Source organism: Elephas maximus, chromosome 21 (genome assembly GCF_024166365.1).
Source record: "Elephas maximus indicus isolate mEleMax1 chromosome 21, mEleMax1 primary haplotype, whole genome shotgun sequence".
Taxonomy (NCBI): domain Eukaryota; kingdom Metazoa; phylum Chordata; class Mammalia; order Proboscidea; family Elephantidae; genus Elephas; species Elephas maximus.
In genome coordinates this window covers 19,226,170-19,243,661 of record NC_064839.1, presented here as the reverse complement: position 1 = coordinate 19,243,661, position 17,492 = coordinate 19,226,170, and the positions used below count along the sequence as shown (strand labels likewise).

The window sequence follows — 17,492 nt, the reverse complement described above, 5'->3', positions numbered from 1 at the left end:
TCTGTACCTTCTAGGCATCACTGGTGGTTGAGAGCTACTAACCAAAAGGTCAGCAGTTTGAATCTATCAGCCACTGCCTGGAAACCCTACAGGACAGGTACTTTGTCCTGTAGGGTTACTGTGAGTCAGAACTGACTTAATGGCAATGGGTTGTTTTGTTGTTGGTGTACCTTCTAGAGCTGTGCTTCTCAAATTTGAAAGTGAATACAAGTCACCTGGGGAGCTGGATAAAATGTATGTAGGTCTGGAATAGAAGCCCTGGTGGCCCTTGGCTGCTAAACAAAAGGTCGGTGGTTTGAACCCACCCATCGGCTAAACCAAAACCAAAAATCCCGTTGCCGTTGAATTGATTCTGACTCATAGCAACCCATCGGCTCCATGGGAGAAAAGACCTGGCAATCTGCTCCTGTAAAGATTACAGCCTGGGAAACGTGTGGATAGTTCTACTCTGTACTATAAGATTGCTGTAAGTTGGAATGGACTCATGGGCACATAACAACAGTCCCAGGTGTGTGGGTGCTGCTGGTCCCAGGCCACACCTGGAGTCATAGATCCTTAAAGAAAGACTGCCCTAAGGAGGGACTGTATGAATAACTTCAAATAGAAGACTCAGCACGAAACCAATTCCTATGAGTTGGAGGTCAAATATATTGCAGATTTGCACATTCTGCAAGTTATCTCCACTTGTCTCTGGCGTCAGTCACTCTCCCTCGCCTCTGCAGCCTTCCCTCCCTGTTTGGGTTTGGCAGTTCACTGCAAGGTCTCATAGAACTCACAAACTGTACTTGCGGTTAAGTGGTTTATTAAGGAACAGGGGACAGTTTCAGATTAGGGTCATCAGGCTATAGTTTAGGATCTAGATCAGGAAGCATGTAGCCTCCCTTCTTCCGTGTGGGACAACTCTCATCTCCTCTCAGCCCCCTGAGAACAGGCTCTTCTCGGGCCTCGCCATCTGTCACTGCCGACTCTGCTGCAGGGCCTCTTCTGGGCCTGTTGCCACCAGGTCTGCCGCTGGGCCCCTCTGGGCCTCTTGCTGTCTTCAGTGTTACAGCCCTTGACCCATGTAACATCTCTTTTAGGAGGTTACTCGCTTCCCTCTCTCTCTCTCTGCTTCTTCTCTCCTTCCTTTCTGTCTCCAAAACTTCTGTGGGGCTGGCAGCATTTACATATACACACAACTCCTTGTCAATTTCAAGGCATAGTCCCTCCCAGCAAGGGCCACAAACTGACCATTTCCCTGTGGGTAGGCCACAGACACTTCATTTGCATAGTATGCTATAGTCACCTCATTTGCATAGTCCAGTCGCTTCATTTGCCTAGTATATTGACCAATCCCTGCAAGGTGCATGTCACCCACAGGACTGACTCCAACCACATGGTCAGACAAAAAGCTATTTACAGCTTACCCAGGAAATATCAATCAATCTGGAAAAAAGTAACAAGCCCTCTGGGGTAGAAAGTAGGGCAAGGTAACTCCTTAGGGTTTAGGGGAAAAAAATTTCTCAATCTATTTTTCCAAAGAACCAAGACAAAAGGCCATATATTGGAACTTATTTCACCACAAGGACCATCCGCATTTACAGTTTTGCCTGACTCTGTTGACCCCCCTTTAACATCTTCTCTCTGAACAGTTCCTGAATCAAGCAGTCCTTACCTGGGCTCTCATGGCACCCCCACCCAGACCCTCCCGAACACCCTTTAGTCCACATCTGTTCCTCTTTGTGTTGCCGAAACTGTCTTCTCACTCTTTCCCAGTGAGTTCTGCCTTGCCAGATCAGACTTCATTCATGTAACGATATGGAGTGCTTATTTTGAGCCCGATACTTTTCTAGCACTGGGGTTATACTTTGCTGGTGATTCCTTGAGATCCCCGATACCTAACTCCATCACTCTGTCCCCTGCCCCCCAACATCTTTGGTTCCCTAATATTATATATTTGGATACTTCTGGTTTGCTGTTTCCCTGTCATCTCGTTTGCTGCTTTTCTTCCGCTTTCTAGGAGTTGGGACTGTCCTCTAAAAGCTTGGCCCCTTGCTCTTTTATTTCTGTACTTTTTTTTTTCCTCATTTTTATATAGATCCGGTTTTCTGCCTTAAGCAGGTCATCTGTGTTGTTTGTATGACTTAACTACTGCTCTGTAACAAACCATCCCAAAACTTTGTAGCTTAAAACAAAGCACATACTTGTTCATGATTCTACAAGTCAACAATTTAGGCTGGGCTCAGCTGGGCAGTTATTCTGCTTTTGGCTAGGTTCTCGTGTGTTTGCAGGCAACTGCAGGTTGGCTAGGAGGTTTGCTTTTGGCGATTGGCTGGCTATCAGCTGGGGTCCCTCATTCTCCTGTGTGTAGTCTTATCCCACAGCATATGAGCCCTGGCTTGTTCTCACAGTGGCATTTTTCTGAGAGTGGAAGTAGACACCATTCTTTGGAGCTCAGAACTGTCATACCACCCCTTCCACAGTATTATACCAGCAAGTGCAAATCAAAATGCCAGCACAGGTTCAAGGCGAGGGGAGATAGATTCCATTTCTGATGGAAGGAACTGCAAAATTATATTTCAAAGAGACATGGATTACAGGGAAGGGTGCAGAATTGTGGCCAGTTTCTGCTATTACCCCAAGGTTTCAAACCTTCATCTCTAGCTTGATCTACATTTCTCAGCTCCTATAAGGCAGCTATCTAGGGCTCCTGGGTGGCACAAATGGTTTTAAGCACTCAGCTGCTAATCGAAAGGTTAGTCGTTTATGTCCACCCAGAGGTGCCTGGCAATCTAGTTATGAAAAACCAGCCATTGAAAACCCTGTGAAGCACAGTTCTGCTCTGACACACATGGGATCGGTCACCATGAGTCAGAATGCACTTGACAGCAGCTGGTTTGGTCCTGGTTTATGTAGCAGCTCTCTACAGAATATCACTGTTTCACTGTTACCAGTTCAAATCCAGCATAAGCCATAGGGTGACCTGCATCCACCCCCTCTCCCCCGCCCCCAAAGCTCTCCTTCAAGATTTCCCTATTTCTGTCAGTGCCGCCATTATTCCCAGATGCAAAACATCAAAGTTAATTTTGACTACATGGCCTCTTTCATTCTCTTAGTGCAATGAGTCTTCATGTCTTCATTTTTCCTTCTAATAATCTCCGTTGTCACTGTCTTGTTTTTTGTTTTTCCATGGCCAATATCCTTTATCCTTTTTTTTTTTTAAGTTGTACTTCAGATGAACGTTTACAGAACAAACTAGTTTCCCATCAAGCAGTACACACATTGTTGTATGACATTGGTTAACAACCCCACGACCTGTCAACACTCTCCCTTCTCAATCCTGGGTTCCCTATTACCAGCTTTCCTGTTCCCTCCTTCTTTCCAGTCCCTGCCCCAGGACTGGTGTGCCCCTTTAGTCTTGTTTTGTTACTTGGGCCTGTTCAATCTTTGGCTGAAAGTTGAACTTCAGGAGTCATTACTGAGCTGAAAGGGTGTCTGGGAGCCATACTCTCAGGGTTTCTCCAGTCTCTGTCAGGCCAGCAAGTCTGGTCTTTTTGAGTTAGAATTTTGTTCTACATTTTTCTTCACCTCTGTCTGGGACCCTCTATTGTGATCCCTGTCAGAGCAGTCAGTGGTGGTAGACAGGCACTATCTAGTTGTACTGGACTCATTCTAGTGTAGGCTGTGGCCCATGGTCAGTATCCTGTTCCAGGCTCTTCTAGAGCCACAGGTTCCTCAGTGCCTTCCTTATTGCCTCACCTCCAATTGAATCCATGCTGCACCTTTGTTATTCCCCAAAAGGATATCAGTCTAAGCTATCATTTTCCAGCTGAAAACACTTGCAGTGGTTTTTCTTTGTTTAGAACAATGACTTTTTAGACTTGCCGTCTTTTAGCCATATCTACATGCCAATGGCATTATCATTTATTTAAAATTTTTTTGCGTTGTCTCACTTTTTAATTTATATCACTGTTGCTGATGGCAACCCTCTGTTGCTTACAATATATAAAATTTGCCTGCCAAATAAATGCATAACTATTTAAAATTTTAAAACTTTATTTATATACCACTTAAATTACTCCAGGATGCCTAATGTATTTTGGGAGCACTGCCTACAGGCTAAATTATGAGATCCTCAACTTGACGTTGCAGACTCTCCATAACTCTGATCAAACTTATCGCATTAAACAAAAGCAAAATTCCTTAGGAAAAAATGGGTGAATTTTCTTAAGCATTGGAGTTCTGCTCAGGATCATTGTTAGTTATAGATCAGTGCCATATACTAAAATTGCCTGCTTATCTATTTATCTCTCTCTCTCTACCTATATTACCGTGGTAAAATACGTATAACTTAAAATTTGCCATCTTAACCATCTTTAAGGAAGCAACTCAGTGGCATTAATTATATTCACAATGCTGTACAGCCGTCACCTCTATTTGTCCAGAACTTTTCATCACTCAACAGAAACTCTCAAAACCCATTAAGTATTCAGCCCCATCTCCCCTCCCCTCACTCCACGAAAACCACCAGTCTATTTTCTCTCTGTGCATTTCCCTGTTCTAGATAATTTCATATAAGATGATACAATATTTGTTTCTTTTGTGTCTTGCTTCCTTTATATTTTTGTACATTGCTTCGACATGCTCAGTTGTTTTTGAAAATATTAATTTTAAATACTTACCATTTGCCTTGTCCTTCAAAAGCCAATTGTTTGTAATAACTTCCTTGGTGGCATAATAGTCTTGTTCTGTCGGCCTTAATAATTTTCCAAATATCCTGTTCAGTCCTGGCTTTGGCTGACAGGTTTCTATTTGCCTATGGGGTAAAAGCATACACTGGGTATCTCTTTCTTGGATGGGCTGTCTCAATCCTGGAGTCCTAGAAAACACTGGAGTTATGATTATGATTAGACAACTTTGACCACGTGAGCTCCTTGTCATCGTCTTGGCACTCTGGAAATGCTGGAGCTTCAGGCAGGAGCAGGATGGCAGGGTGTAGTTAGCATTCTCCTTTGTCCACATTTCTCAAGCCTGCGTGCTAATAAGGATGAAATTTGTGGCAAGTCCGAGGCAGAAACCACGTAATGGAAAACCAAAGTATATTAGAGGAATTCTGATAGGCTAATAAGAGGAGTGGAGTACCTGGGTGGTGCCCTGGTTAACGCACTTGGCTGCTGACAAAAAGGTTGGACGTTCTCATTTACCCAGGGGTGCCTTGGAAGAAAGTCCTGGCAATCTACTTCAGAAAAATGAGCCATTGAAAACCCAGTGGAGCACAGTTCTACTCTGGTGCTCCTGAGAGCAGCATGAAGTGGAGTTGACTGCAACTGGCTTAAGAAGAGTTAGAATAGTGATAGAAGAAGGTAAGAAAAGTGAGATGGATGAGAATGATCTAGAAGATTTTTATATAAGAGAGAGAGAGAGACAGGAGAAAAAAAAAAAGCACCCAATTGAGAGGAAAAAGAGACGGGTATGTTTTTAAAAAACGAGGCCCATTCAACCCTAAGTTAACAGATGCATCAGATGACCGACCACACCTCACTGCTTGATCACAGTCACTAACTAGAATTTTTCATTGTAACACAGCCCCACATATTACAATTCAGCTGCTGGGACACTTTTTTTCTGATGATAAATTTTGCCATCATACTCAATTGTCGACAAAGAATGTTGTCCTTCAGTTTCTTCCCAGAAATTACGGCCTTGACGTCTCTGTTGCCCAGTCCTTATTAAAAGCTCTGTTGTAAGAAATAATATATTTATGGAAAATGGCTCAAAAACATGCTGAGCATCCATTCACCCAGATAACCTAATTTAATCTGAGGCTTCTGCCAGACTGTGAGCGCCGAATGCTTGAGACCGCGCTTGCTGTTGTGCACCCCTGTCCACGGTTGCCCTCCATGGCTCTCTCATTGATTGAATTGCACACTGGTTAGGACTTCACTTTGCATTGAGCGGAAACAAGAATAAGTTTCCTGAATATCCTTTTCTTGCTTTATTTAGGCTATAGCCCATCACGTCTCAGAGTGCCCTTTTTGATGATTTACCATAGAATGTTCTCAGGTTAGTGTCTCAGGAAGAGCTGAAAAACAAAAACTGTTTTATCTTATGGGTATTATTGAAATCCCAGGGTTGTGCAAACATTTAACACGCTCAGCTGTAACTGAAAGGTTGAAAGTTCAAGCCTACCCAGAGGCGAGTCGGATAAAAGGCCTGGAGATCTGCTTGCGAAAAATCAGCCATTGAAAGCCCTAGGGAGCACAGTTCTTCTCTGACATACATGGGGTCATCATGGGTCAGCATTGACTCCACGGCAGTTGGTTATCATTAGTCTTGTCGTTCTTGTTTGTTTCTTTGCATTGGCTGCTAAGAAGCTTGGAGTCAAACGGGAAACCCATTTAGTAACTGTCCAGAAAAGTAGGATATATATTTCTGAGTGATAATCATCTTTATTATTTTCTTAATTTTACTTTAAAAGAAAAATTACCTTTTTGTAAACTTGATTTCCTTAATGATTACCCCTCTTTTTAAAACTCAAATACATACATTTTTAAAGTCACCTCAATTCCTTTCTGGAGAAAGGCAGGTTATGAATAAATACATAATATTTATAAGTGCAGTAAATATATTTACATAGTGTCAAGGCTGCTAAGCATATCTTTCTAAAAGGGAAATTTCTACATCAAAAAAAAAAATTGACTCTACTTGTTTTGCCAATATTGTAAAACTAAAAAATAAACTCTTATCCCTTCCCTTTTTGACCTTTCTAAAGGATGAATACAGTTTTCAATTTACAGCACTTATTAGAGTTTGTTTCTTGTAGGATATTTCTCTCAGAAATATAGAATCTATTGAAACGATGACAATAAAGAAGTTGGTATATCCCCTGAGCCTTTACAGAAATGCTCTATATTTATACTGTCTTACCATTCAGCAAGTATTAATTCCTGAAAGTTTACATCATGACGTAACGAGCGTCTACCTTAATTGAATTAGAAGTGGTTGCAGTTGTCCCTGAAGACGAAGATTAGCCTGGCTTTGGGGTCCATTTGACCATTGTCAGGTGGGCTGACTCTGGTCGGTACATACATCCCATGATCCATGGGTTGGCATCCTAGTGGTTGAAAGAGTTTCTGCACTCACCAAGGTTTGTCCTTTGAGAAAGATGAAAATGCTGCTATGTTGGCTTGGGGCTTATGGGAAGCCTGCCAGGTGCCCCAGGATCGCTGTTCAAAATAAAAGAAGCAGTTAACCTCTTGTAAAAGCAGCCACCCTCTCAGCTTACTTTAAAGTGACTCATAGCAATGCAAATATACTTTCGCATTGACTGGGGGTCACTGGTTTGTTTAATCAGCTTCCTGAAAATTGGAAAACTTTACTGGGGTGACTTTGGAAAGCAGCCTAACTCATTCTCCCTTAGGTTATTGGTGGTTCTGCTTGTCTAAGGTTAGATGCAAGAGGTCTAATGGGTTTCAATGAGTCCAGATATTGAGCCAGTTGGCAAGCTGGCAGGATGTGAGAACAGAGTCCAGGGAGTCAGGCAGGCTGCCTTGTTTGAACCAGGGTTCTACCACTTATTTGCTCTGTGACATGGAGTATGTCGTGTAGTTGCTCAGTGCCCTCATCCCTAAAATGGGGATTTTACTCTGCTGGAAAAAAAAAAAAAAAAAAAACTAGTTTTTTTTAGGGTGCTGGATAGACAGTGGTGAACACAGCAGATAAAGTCCTGCCTCATAGCACTTACATCCTAAAACCAGTTGTCATTGAGTTGATTCCAACTCATGATGACCCCATGTGTGTCAAAGTAGAACTGTGCTCCATAGGGTTTTCAGTGGCTGACTTTTTGGACGTAGATTGCCAGGCCTTTCTTCTGAGGCACCCCTGGGTGGACTGGAACCTTGAACTTTTCGGTTAGCAGCCAAGTGTGTACCACCCGGGGACTCTCCTTACATCCTAAGGGGTTATAAAGGCACCTATCCATAGGGTTATTGTGTATGATAAAGTGTATCATCTAGAGGCTAATAATTGCATTTATAACAGAGTTGTTGTAAATATTGATTTTAATTCTATAATAAGCACTTCATTTATCATAGCTATTATCATTATTTTTATACTAAGGTGTTATTATCCTAACCATCAGGTGAATGTCTTAAAACATATGGGTAGATTGCCTTGGAGTATTCCAGTATTTAAACAGAAATGATTGGAGGACTTTACACCTTGAGCGCTTGATTGATGGTCCTTCTGTGCTTTGTTTAATGTACAGCTTGAGCAGAATTTTTCAACCTTGCTGCTATTGATGTTTTGGGCCAGATAATTCTTTGTTTTTAGCGGCTGTCCTGTGTATTGTGGGATGTTTAGCAGCACCCCTGGCCCGTATCCACTAGATGCCAGTAGCACCGCTGGTTATGACAACCAAAAATGTCTTTTGTTGTTGAGTCGATTCTGACTCATAACGACCCTATAGGACAGAGTAGAACTGCCCTATAGGGTTTCCAAGGAGTGGCTGGTGGATTTGAATTGCCAACCTGTTGGTTAATAGCCAAGCTCTTAACCACTGTGCTACCAGAGCTCCAAAAAATGTCTCTAGACATTGCCAAATGTCGTCGGGGGGAGGGGAAGGGGGGGGTAAATTGCCCAAGGTTGGCAACCACTGAGCTGGAGGAGCCTTTTGGAAAACTTTCTGGCTTGGTTTTTAGAAAGTACTAACTGGAATGAGTTAGTCCTTTGTTATAAAAGGCATTTATCTAAATATAGGGCAGTTATTTCTCTAGGGCCCAATAGAGCTAAAAGGAGCCTCCATTAATGTATGTTCCCCAGAATAGCTAAGAAGGCCAGGACTCATGCTGAGGAGTAGATGGTCTCCAAGGAAGGGGGCTCCCTGATGAGGTAAAATAATCTACATCTGTCTTGGCATCCGCCATCTGTTTTCTTTTTCCTTCTCCCTCTCTCTGTTTGGGAATCTTCTCTGGGTTCAAAATATCCTTTGAATTTACAAAGTTGTGTGATACAGTAGATTGAGAAGAGAAGATCTCTGTCTTACTCATCTAGTGCTGCTATAATGGAAATACCACAAATGGATGGCTTTCACAAAGAGAAGTTTATTTGCTCAGAGTCTAGTAGGCTAGAAGTCCAAATTCAGGCGGCAGCTCCGGGGAAGGCTTTCTGTCTCTGTGGGCTCTGGAGGAAGGTCTTTCTTGTTAATCTGCCCCTTGACTAAGGGCTTCTCTGCGCAGGAACCCCGGGTCTAAAGGGTGCCCTCTGCCCCTGGTGCTTCTTTCTTGGTGGTATGAGTTGTCACCACCTCCCCCCACCCCCTTGCTTCCCTTTTCTTTTTATCTCTTGAGAGAGAAAAGGTGGTGCCGGCCACACCCCAGGGAAACTCCCTTTACATTGGCTCAGGAAAGTGACCTGGGTAAGGGTATTACAATCCCACTCTAATCCTCTTTAACATCAAATTACAATCACAAAGTGGAGGGCAATCACACAATACTGGAAATCATGCCCAGCCAAATTGATACACACATTTTTGGGGGACATAATTCAATCCATGACAGTGTCCATTAGAGGCCATGAACTGCTGGAGAATTGGCTCCATTAGGGCCCACTTGTGTCTCTAGGCAGAGCCTGGGTGGTGAAAGTTTGCTATGGGCCGGTAACCTAAAGGTTGGTGGTTCGAACCAACGCAGCAGCTCCATGGAATAAAGGTCTGGCGATTTGCTTCTGTAAAGATCACAGCCAAGAAAACACTATGGAGGAGTTTTGCTCTGTAACACATGAGGTTGCCGTGAGTCAGAGGACGACAGAACACCAGCTAACAACAACAGTGTCTCTGGATGCTGGAACTTAAGTCATTTACGAAGCTATTTGGGGTGAGTTGTTAAGACACGACCAGTGTCTGGTTCTGTGCAGTGATGATATTAGAATAAAACCAAAACCAAACCCATTGCCATGGAGTTGATTCTGGCTCATAGCAACCCTAAAGGACAGAGTAGAACTGCTGCTCCATAGAGTTTCCAAGGAGCGCCTGGTAGATTTGAACTGCCGACCTTTTGCTTAGCAGCTGTAGCACTTAACCACTACACCACACAGGATTTCCGATATTAGAATAATAGGCCCTACATGTCCAGAATTTTGATTTTTGCCCCATCACTTCTAATTTTGTGGGGGCACACTCAAGTTAATGATTTCCTGTGTTTGGTGTTTCCAGTATATCTGCTAGTTAATTTTTGTGGCTTGGTTCACACAAACCCCAAGATCAGAAGTCTTTTTATTCATTCATTCATTCACTCCACAAATATTTTATGGATTGAGGACTGTGTATGGCATGGTGCGTGTAGAAGTTTAAGAGGTAACTTTGCCCATCCAACTTGTAACTTCCAGAGAGCAAGAACCACGTCTGTTTTGTGCGAGGTTGTGTCCTCAGTACATAGCACCGTGCTTGATATGTACCTAAATACCTAATTATTTGCAAGATTTTACCCTAATATTCAGTGTCCTTTGGTTAAAGAATGGAAACCCTGGTGGCGGAGTGGTTCAGAGCTATGGCTGCTAACCAAAATATTGGTAGTTCAAATCCACCAGGTGCTCCTTGGAAACCTTCTGTGGCAGTTCGACTCTGTCCTATAGGGTCTCTATGGGTCGGAATCGACTTGACGGCAACAACAAAACGAAAATTACTTAAAGATTTCATAGACTGATTACAATTTTTTTTTTTAGCAGTTGATTTCAGCAAGTTTGTAGCAATATATTTAAAAGAACACAAATACCAAGAAAATGCACTGTGGGGGTCTATTTTCCCAAGCAGTAAATGGCACAGCCTACCTGGTAGATTCTTTCCAGAGCGATCCTCCCCTCTCTACGAGGCCTGGAATTCCCAAAGGAAGGGGGAGTGCTCCTGACAACAATGTCCCCTCTCTGGCTCTGATCAGGGTTTTATTGTCAGGAAATCCCCCTTTTCAGGGACTCCATTGTCCACATCCTCTAACCGGCTCTCCCCATCCCCCAACCCCTGCCAGCCAATGATTTCAAGGCTTTATGGAAATGAAAAGTTGCTCTTCTTCACAAAAAAGATTGGGGGAGATAAAGTGATTAACACTTATTTTGTTCGGGAATCCATCCGAGCTACCATCCTTGAACACTCATTTGGCTTGTTGGAAGGGTAATCTCTTTCAGAAACATTGGACAGAATTGACCAATTCATTATGTATGTAAGTCTGCTTAAGAATGTTTAATTCAGTGTGCCCGCCTCCGCTGGCTTCCTAATCTCCTGCCTTGGCTCTTCTGTTCCCTTTGAGTTTCTGCAACTCATTTGTGCCCTGATGATTGAATCTTTCCCTGGACATTCCAGGCTGGGTAGAATCTTAATGAATAGGTTTATGGGGGGGGGGGAATTCCATACTCTATTAGTTGGTTATTGATGACTGGATTGTTCTGGGGTAATTAAACTCGGGGAACTACACATTTAAGCAGAGAAGTATGAGACTACTTTAAGCTCCTGGAGAATGTCTTAGTAAAAAAAAAAAAAAAAAAAAAAATGGGGGGGGGGGAATTCCATACTCTATTAGTTGGTTATTGATGACTGGATTGTTCTGGGGTAATTAAACTCGGGGAACTACACATTTAAGCAGAGAAGTATGAGACTACTTTAAGCTCCTGGAGAATGTCTTAGTGGCAGTGGGAAATTCTCACAAAAAATAGCTACTTTGAACAACACGGGCAGGTGCTGTAGAGCCAATTCTGAAAAATCTAGATTAAAACAATAACATTCAGTTCTTTATGGGCATACCGGTAATTTTACTATTTAAAAGGAAGAACAAGTAATTCAGTGGCAGTCATCTTTCAATGGGATGTTGAAGGTTGAGTGTTTTGTTTTTTTTTTTCCTTCATTTTTTGTCTTCCTTTTGGATTCACTAGGCAGATTTCTGTTATTAAAGTATTGAGTCGATTCTGACTCATAGCGATCCTATAGGACAGAATAGAACTTCCCCATAGGGTTTCCAGGGAGTGGCTGGTGGATTCAAACTGCTGACCTTTTGGTTAGCAGCTGTAGCTCTTTAACCACTATGCCGCAGGGAGGGAAGGAAGTAGCAAAACATCAAAATATTGGAAAATATTGGAAGGACGTGTGTGTATGTGTATGTTAAATGAAACTCCGGTAACTTCTCAGTGGTGAAGAGGAGCAGAGAGCCCCTCCTTCTAGTTACTGCCTTTGTAGTCCAGGTCCCTCTATTTCTGACAGCAAAGAAGCAGTAAGATAAATTCATAAACGCTTGGCAGTTGCCACAGACTTGCAATTAGCGCTCGCCCCTCTAGGTGTAGCTGCTAAAGTTAGTGATGGCAGGATTCATGCTTCTTAGCAAGTGGCCATATGCTTGAAGTAGAATTTCATTTATTATTTTGTTGTATGTGTTCTGCACTGTCTTAGCAATTTAGAGAGGTACTCTGGGCTCCAGGCAAGGTTTCTTTCCACCCCCTTGCTCTAGTAGGAGGACATCAGGAAAAAGTACAAAAAAAAAATCCTCAACAAACTTAATTTTGGAAACCCTGGTGGCGTAGCAGTTAAGTGCTCCAGCTGCTAACCAAGAGGTCGGCTGTTCAAATCCACCAGGCACTCCTTGGAAACTCTATGGGGCAGTTCTACGCTGTCCTATAGGGTTGCTATGAGTCGGAATCGACTCGATGGCAGTGGGTCCCCCCCCAAAAAATAAAAAAACGCAGCCACGAAAGACGGCCTGGTGGAATGGTCTGACCATGCAAATTTATTTAAAAAAACAAAATAAAATTTCTTTTTTTCCCTCAAAGGTCTTGGCTTTTAGATTTTTGAACCAAGATCAGAACAAAGTGAGTTTTTCTTTTATAATGAATCACTCCCACTAAAGGCACTTTATTGGGGAATTCAACCCTTACAGAAGAAGAACATCGGGGTGGGTGTGTCAGGGAGAAGAAGTGACACGTGTGGAGACCTGGAGTCCAGAAAAGCAGCAAGGGCTCAGTATTTCAGGAATGGTGGCTTCCCAGAGAGGACACTCAGGAGGGTGAAGCCAGATTTGAGAGACCTCGCACACCATGATTTGGAACTTAGGCTTTATCTTTGAGGCACTTTAAGATTCAGCGTGCTTCAAGGGACTTGCTCTGATACCAGCTTTTGGCAGATGGCTGGGAGTGGTACAAGGGTTTTTCTGTTGTAGTGAATCATTCCCACTAAGGAAACTTTTTTGGAATTCTACCCTTAGAGCAGAAGAACATCAGGGCAGATGTGCCAGGACTGGGGCGAGGAAGAGAAGGAGGAGTGGTCTTGTTCTTATAATGAGCTTAAGTCCCTGTTAGCCCTTGGAGGGAAGCGGAAGGGCATGAAAGTGTTCGTTTCCTTTATGTCTTGTTCCCTGAATGCCTAAGTCTTCTGAATTCTCGTTAAGAGACTTTGTAATCATGAACACATACAAGCGGTGATTTGAAATCATCTACATTGACTGCTCCACACATGTAAATCATAGTAATTTTAGGAAGAAAGAACTGTGAGCATCTAAAGAATTCATTGAAATTCATTGCTCAGATTCCATTTTTAATATATCCTTGTCTTCCAGGCAATCTAATGTCTTATCAGAATTATTTTCTAAAACTGAAGTAGACCACTTTTAGGCCCTGTTGGATTCAGCGAGTTATTAAATTTCACGTCTTCAAGGGTTTATTTTTCCTGATGCCATAGTTCAAGATAATGTTTTTTTAATACTACATGCAGAATTCCAGAGATTCATAATAGCTTATGACATCTTAATGTCCATAGTGACATTCCACTGGTCATATCCAGCTGTGATAAACAGCTCTACACTCTGTGAAGACGGGAGTCATTAAGTAAACACAGGAGGATCCAAACAGTCCCCAGTCTTAGGAAGAATGTTATAGGTCCTGAATGTTAATTTTGAAGAAAACACATGTTTAAATTTAAAGTTTATGCCTTCAACTCATAGTCTTATTATTCTTTCGGGGGAAAAAAAAAAAGAAATCAAGCAGCTATACTTTAAATGAATTTAATGAACTGCAGAGACTGACATTTTCACTATAAAAGTCACACTTCATTTAATGAGTAGTTAAATATTGATGCTATATTAAAATACAGGCGGAATAAAAATGGCACAATAGATTTCAAAATAGGAATTCAGGGTTCTTTTATGTTGAAAATTTCATGAACTGAAAAAAAAAATGTATCGTTTATCAGAATGTCTTTACAAACATGGAATATTCTAGTGAAATAGAATATCAGCAAGCAGTACATAAGTCCCACTAGATAAACTGAGGTAAGTTTTTATTTTTCCCCCACACGGTTTGATTCTGTGTCAGTGTTTGTTGCCAAAGGACCTAATGATGTCTTCTGTGGGAGGGTGCTGTACTTATAGGAGTGGAATCTAGTTTCCTTGAACTGATCTTGACCTACCTGAATAAGTAAGAACAACTGTATGTTGATGACTGTATTAGTTTCCTTGGACCGTCCTAACAAAGTACCACACACTGGGTGGCTTAAAACAACAAATGTATTGCCTCACAGTTATGGCGGGCTCCAATGGGGAGTAAATCAAAAAACCAAACCTGTTGCCCTCGAGTTGATTAGAACTCGTAGTGACCCTATAGGACAGAGTAGAACTGCCTTAAAGGGTTTCCAAGGAGCGGCTGGTGGATTTGAACTGCTGACCTTTCGGTTAGCAGTCAAATACTTAACCATTGCACCACCAGGGTGTCAGGGAGGGCATGTTGTCTCCCAAGCCTCTAGCAGAGAATCTTTCCTTTTCTTTTCCAGCTTCTGGTAGACCCAAGTGTTATTGGCTTGTGGCGTCAAAACTCTAGTGCCTGCCCCCATTTTCACGTGGACGTCTTCCCTCTGAGGTGCTATCTGTGTCTTGCCTTCTCTTCTATAAGGACACCATTCATATAGGATTAGGACCCACTCGATTCATGTATGACCTCACATTAACTGACATTGTCTTCAAAGACCCTTCTTCCAAACACGGTCACGTTCACAGGTACTGGGAGTTAGAACACCAGTATATCTTTTTGCGGAACACAGTTCAATCCATAACAGTGACTATTCCAGAAAAATAAGTGAGCTAGGTCCTGTTACTCCTCCACTCAAAGCTTTCCAGTGGATTCAGTGGATTTCCCTGATTTAGTGAAAACCAAAGACCCCCTTGTGGCCTGTTTTGTCGTTGTTGCTGCCATACAGTTAATTCTGACTTACAGCGACCCTATAGGCTATAGGCAGATCTCCAGGTCTTTTATCCTACAGAGTACCTGGAGGATTCTAACCATTGACCTTTTGGTTAGCAACCGAGTGTTTAACCATTGTGCCACCAGGGCTCCTCATAGCGACTTGCACGGCTTTGACTCACTGGCTGCCACTGTCTCCTTGACCTCATCTCCTGTGCCTGGCTAGCTCCCTCCAACCCCGTTGCTGTCCTCGGAAACTCCAGACGCACTCCCGCCTCAGGCCTTTTGGTTTACTTCCCTCTACCCTGTTTCCACGGCTTGCTTCCTCACCTTCTTCAGGTTTTTTCCCTCAAATGTCCTTTTCTCAGGGAGGACTTTTGTGACCATCCTATTGAAAATCAAGCCATCTTCTCTTCCCTGATGCACTTCACCTCATTCCTTGCTTTGTTGTTTCCTCAAGCACCTGCCGTCATGAAACATACTACATGCTGCTTTATTTTCTTTTCTTTCCCCCCCATGCTAGAACAGAACCTCATGAGGGCAGAAATTTTTGTATCTTTTGTTCATTGCTCTATCCCAGTGCCCAGAATTGTGCCTGCCCCAGTGGAGGCACTCAAGAAGTTTTTGTAGAATGTGTGAATGAATGACCAGAAGTACTTTCTGAAGTAAAAGTGGGGCCTGCAAGGGAGATATTCCCCCACAGTAGTTGGAAATGGGGACCAGGATACCAGGGGAGAAACCTGGATTATAGATTTGGGACCCATCTACACAGGTAGAGCGACCACCACATCCTGGTTTGCCTGGGGCTTTCCCAGTTCTAGCACTGAAACGCCTGTGCCCTGAGCTCCTCCCGAGCCCTAGACCAACCCGGATGGTTGGTGCCCCTATGCACAAAGAACATATTTGAAGCTATTAGAGTTTGCAAGAGGTCAGGACTCAAACCCACATGTCCAGAAGCGTCAGGAAGGGGATACAGGCCTGAAAGTGGCCTGCCTGCGTGTGGGAAGGACTGACTGGTGAACAGGAGAGTACAGGCCCTTTTAGGGGTGAACTTTGCTCTGCCTGACCCTCTGTGAATTGTGACTTCTGTGATACCTCTTGATTTTTAAATGTTGACAACTAATTCAAAAGTATCTAGGGATTGCATCTGGCCTGTAAGCTGCCATTTGGCCACCTATGGCGAAGTAGACTTTGACTTCCAGTTCACTGGGAGACAAGACTTGTGAAACCTTCATTTTAAGTGCTAAATAGTTTTTAAATGTCTTTATCATTTAGAGGAAAGAAATATCCTTGGTACCTGTAAGCAAAGGTTTTATGTATCTTACATGAAATGATGTTGATATTTGAAGTGCTTAAAAATCAGCCATGGAAACCCTACGGAGCACAGTTCTACCATGACACACGTTAGGTCTCCAGGAGTCGGGACGACGTGAGGGCAATTGATTGGTTTTTTGTTTTATCATGTTCCCAGAACTATTCTAAGCACTGTGTATGCATTAGTAAGTTGAACCCTCAACAACTCTATCAGGTAAATACAGTGACTTTCCCAATTAGTGGATGAGGAAATGGAAACATGGCTAGATTAAATAACTTGTTGAAGATCACAAAGTAGGAGGTGCTAGATCAGGATTCGAACCCTCCAGGCAGGCTCCAGAGCCTGTGTGCCTAACCCCTAGACTTCTCAAACTTTATCTAGCATCAGAATCACCTGGGGGGCTTGTTAAAACCCAGATTCCTGGGTCCCACTCCTAGAGTTTCCGATTGAGTAGTTCTGGGCTAGGGCCCAAGAGTTTGCACTTCTAGTAAGTTTCCAGGTAAGACTGAGGCTGCTGGTCCTGGGACCACACTTTGAGCACCACTGTTTTGTACCTTCCCAAGGCCTCTGAAGGGACCAGGGACCATCAAAGAGAATATATTTCCTCTACTGGGATTATGTGTTACGTAGTTCATCTCCGCAGTCGTAGTTGCATACTCTGATAACAATGTCGTTGTCTGGCAAAACGTATTTAACAGGTATAAAATGGGTTTTAGGTAAAATGAAACACTTCCTGGACGCTTGTCATGCTGTGATGAGCGCGAATACACACGTGCAGTACGCAGTTACACACCCTTCTGAGGATAATAGTTGTGTTGTTATTGGTTGCCCTCGAGTCAATTCCGACTCATAGCGACCCCATGTGACACAATAGAACTGCCACGTAGGATTTTCTTGGCTATAATCTTTATGAAAGCAGATCACTAGGTCTTTCTCCTGTGGAGCCCCTTGGGTGGGTTCAAACACCAACCAGAGCCACCAGGGCTCCTTGAGACCA

General features: G+C 42.9%; 1 protein-coding gene across 4 annotated transcripts in view; it reads left to right on the top strand.

Moving 5' to 3' along the window:
- Window positions 1–17,492, top strand: part of TOX3 (TOX high mobility group box family member 3) — a 137,056-nt gene that overhangs the window by 20,642 nt on the left and 98,922 nt on the right. The window lies entirely within an intron of this gene.